At 45.4% G+C, this 3866-nt stretch overlaps 1 long non-coding RNA gene across 1 annotated transcript; it reads right to left on the bottom strand.

Annotated features, from left to right (window-relative positions):
• Nucleotides 1-296: 296 nt before the first annotated feature.
• On the bottom strand, nucleotides 297-3664 carry LOC116667811. The gene is made up of 3 exons (XR_004324889.1): nucleotides 3517-3664; nucleotides 1221-2115; nucleotides 297-344 (listed from the first exon to the last, which is right to left on the bottom strand). It is a non-coding gene; the product is annotated as an uncharacterized LOC116667811 (long non-coding RNA).
• Between the last annotated feature and the right edge of the window lie 202 nt (nucleotides 3665-3866).

Here is a 3866-nt window from a genome sequence, read left to right as displayed (position 1 = left end):
AGCAGCATTTGGAAAATTGCATGCTTTTCAGGCACTGTAACTGTTAGGTGAGGCTGCAGAGGGTGTCTTAAACTGGGGAGAACTGAGGGGGTTCAAAGGTTGGAAATGAATCTGGAAGTCTGTTCACCTTGGGCCTCCCCATTACAGAGGGCCCCAGATTCAGGCTTCTGATCCAAATCATCAGATGAGATTGTATCACCACTGAACTTTTCATGTATGTATTGAAAAGTGTTAGTTAACCAAAACATTTTTTAAAACCCCAATTTCCCTTACCCTATTTTAATGTCTTCATTTTGCTTCAATGCACCTCTGTGAAGTGAGGCTGGCCACGAGGAAAGGATTTACTGGAGGTGGAGAAGAAGACGCGGTCAGTGAAGTAAACAAGGGCCAGATCAGAGTTGTGACTTGATCCTGAAAATTACAGGATTTTTTTTTTTGAAAGTTTTTTTTTCACTGTCATGCAAGTGACCTAGTCAGTATAATGCTCATTTGCTAATTTCCCTGCCAACAGACACCCCCTTTCTCCCGGCAATGGTAGCTCAGATTTCTTTTGGAGTACCACCTCTGTACATCTCGTAGAGATAGGGGTAGGAAGTATGACCCTCACCCAGTCAGTCAGGGCACAGAATTCCCCCAACCCACAGTGACTGATTTAGAAGTAAGCCTATCACAGTAACTCTATCCTTCTGACTTCACAGGGATTGTTTCAGGAATGGATGTTCACCCAAGTTGGTCCAATCAGAGTGACTCTTGGGATTTTTGTAAGCACTGTTGGTAAAAGAGGGTCTTTTTTAGGCTAGATTGGACCTAGAAGGGTTTAAGCCTAGAGAAGATGGCTAAAATAGCCATATAAAGCCTGAGAATAATGCAAATAAAATGGGAAAGCAAGAAAGCAGTGTCAAGAGATGGAGAGAGATAGAGCCCTGATGGTAACACTTTACCTCTGGGGAAAGCTGGACCAAATTTATCCTGGACTTTTCAGTTAAACTATTAAACTGCCCCCCACCATTTATTTTTATTTTTATTTTTTTATTTTTTTTTTGATCTTGCATTTGTTGAGTTGGTTTTCTGGAACTTGCAACCAAGGGAGCCCTAGTGGATACGATCAGATCCGGCTTTAGGATGGGCATGCCATCTGCTGGGAGGGGCATGGTCAAGGGGATCCTGCACTGGAGGCAGGAAGCCCCAGAACTTCAGAGTTGGAGACTGGACTAACCCACCTTCCATAAGTAGGGCTGCAATAACGGACAGCCACACGCTGCCAGTGGCCAACAGCAACGATTCATTTCTCACTCCCCCTGCTTGTTGGCTGCAGGTTAGCTCTGGCTCTGTGGCTCCACTCCAAATGTCTTACCCATTCCAGGACCCAGGCTGAGGAGCTGCTCCTTAGTCTCATCGCAGAAAGTAACAGAGCAGGAACTGAACTGCACAGGGGCTCTTAAAGCTTCTGCACAATGGTGGTTCTGTCACATCTGCCCACATTCCATTTGCCAAACCAAGTCATTGGCCAAGCCCAACATCGATGGAAGTATCAAAAGCCACGTGGCAATGAGCAGGCATATATAATCTTCTCATGAGAAAGGCAGCAACTAATCAGAACGATAACAGGATCCACTGCCAAGACTTTGGAGGTGATCTGGTTCAAGCACTTCATTTAACAGATGGAGAAACTGAGTCCTGGTTAAAGGAACTTGCTCACAGTCATATGGGTCATCAGTGGCAGGGAGAGGGCAAGGACCCAGGTTTCCTGGCTCCCAGTTCAGAGTTCTTCCTGTGCCCCAGCTGGTCCCCTGCAGTTGCACTTTGGCAAGTGAGGAGAGATGTTCACGGTCCTCTGTTTTTCCTCTTCCATTTACTCACACAGTATGTCTCCCCACACTGATTGCTGGATGATGGTCAGGGCAAAAGAGAGAATTCTCCAGAATTGTTATTTGAGCTGGTTTCTCCCAGTCATTCAGTAAGAACAGAGAGCCAGTTAGGGGTGCTCAAACAGAGCCTAAGGAAATAGAATTCTGCAGCATTTTTGGACTTTAAAATGCATTTAGATTTGGAATTGGGGGCCTGGGGCTCCTTCCTTTTATTCTGATTTGGATTTTTTTTTACCACTTTTTCATCCTGCAGAGGAGAAGAAAAAGTGATGACTCTTGACCATGTAGAAGGTGTCAGACACTGAGAGACTGGATATATATGTAACCTTTATTACATGAGTTTCCCTGGGTCATTAGAAATTTTTAAAAATATTTCTCAAGTGACGTGTCTCTCTCCTCTCCCTACCCTCTTTTTGTAGCACTCCTGAGGATACACAAAATAAAAGAGAAGGCCTGTCATCACATGGTACAAACATTCAACATAAAATATTTCAAACACCTAAGTGTATAAACTGACTGTAGACATTAAGAGCTTGGAGAAGTCACAGTCTGAAACACCCATTAACCTCAGTGCCACCAGGACTGGTCTTCCAGGTCTGGGCAGGGCATTTGGGTTTGTGCCGAGACTTCCATGCCCTGGGATTCTATTGGCCCCGAAGCCACTTCCAGCAGAGATGCCCTTAGCAGAGCTGAGGAGCCCTTGTACCCCAGACTGAATACTAGAGCCAGGCAGGAACCTTCTCCAGCCTCCCCAGCTGGACCTCTAAGTCTCCAGTTGGGAAAGAGAGGGGGGACTGGGCAGCCAGTAATGGTTACTAGTTAAGGGAAATGGATACATTCTGTACCCTTCACTGGCCCTCAGCATATCTTTGCCTCTCTTCCCAGTATCTCCTCTACAGTTCTGTTGTCTCATTTTAATTTCTCCCAGAGTCACCATCGATTCTCTGAGCGTCTCTCTTTACTGAATTTTTTCATCAACTAGTACATTAGCTCATCGAACCCTCAAGATAAGCTCTGTGTGATTGATACTATTATCTCCACTATGCAGATGAGTAAGTGAGGCTCAGAAAGGAAACTGATCGATTTGGGTCACATGGTTGTGGAGCCAGCATTTGAAACCATATCTGGCAGACCCCAAAGCCATAGCTGCTGAGATTCATTCATTCACAAATAGGATAGTGTGTCTACCATCTCCAAGTCCTGTGTGAAACTGGAAATAAATGGTAGACAAGACCCCATCCTCATGTAGTTTATTCCAAATTCACTCAAATGATATTGTCTGAGCTCCCACCAAGTGCCTGGGCCATAATGGTTTATAAACTACTAGCAAATGTGGATAATTCCCAAGCAACTAACAGTGCAACTGGCTAAGTGCTACCATGATGGTAAATCAAGGGGTAGTGAGTGAGCGTCACCTTCTCTACCACTTGCTTCATACTGGGTTTGACAAACCTTGGAATAAGCCTACTCACCCCACTCTCTCTAATTCTAATCATCCCCTTACTTAGCAGCTCATCAAAAGCAAGGACCTGCAAGGGTTTAGGACATACTGGCCTTTGGCCTATCCTTTGAGCTATAGAAAAATGTACTGGAGCAGTGCCTTAGGAGAGAATTAATTTCCCTCCACAAAGCCAGGCCGTATACTTACAGCTCAGTAACAGGAGGGTGTGAGGAGAAAGCCTGAGATGGGTCTGGAGAAATCCGGAGATGGCTCTGCAGTCAATTACTGATGGTGAGTGAAAAATGAGGTCAGCTCCCCGACAGCAGGACCAAGAGAAGTAGCGAAATACCACAGAACTCCCATTCTCTGTGGCCCCGAGAATACAGCATCTAAAAATAGATACACAATACCACTGGATCTGCTGTGGATTTCACAACTGCTGGCCCAGCACAAAATATCTGGCTTGGGCCAAGTCAAGATGCAATGAAAACCAGCCGGGAAGCTGAGCACGACGAAGATCAACATTCACCAGGACGACAGCAACCCCTCTGTCCGTC

Source organism: Camelus ferus, chromosome 12 (assembly GCF_009834535.1).
Source record: "Camelus ferus isolate YT-003-E chromosome 12, BCGSAC_Cfer_1.0, whole genome shotgun sequence".
Lineage (NCBI taxonomy): Eukaryota > Metazoa > Chordata > Mammalia > Artiodactyla > Camelidae > Camelus > Camelus ferus.
The sequence above is the reverse complement of the archived record's forward strand: the minus strand, read 5'-3'. Positions and strand labels throughout refer to the sequence as shown.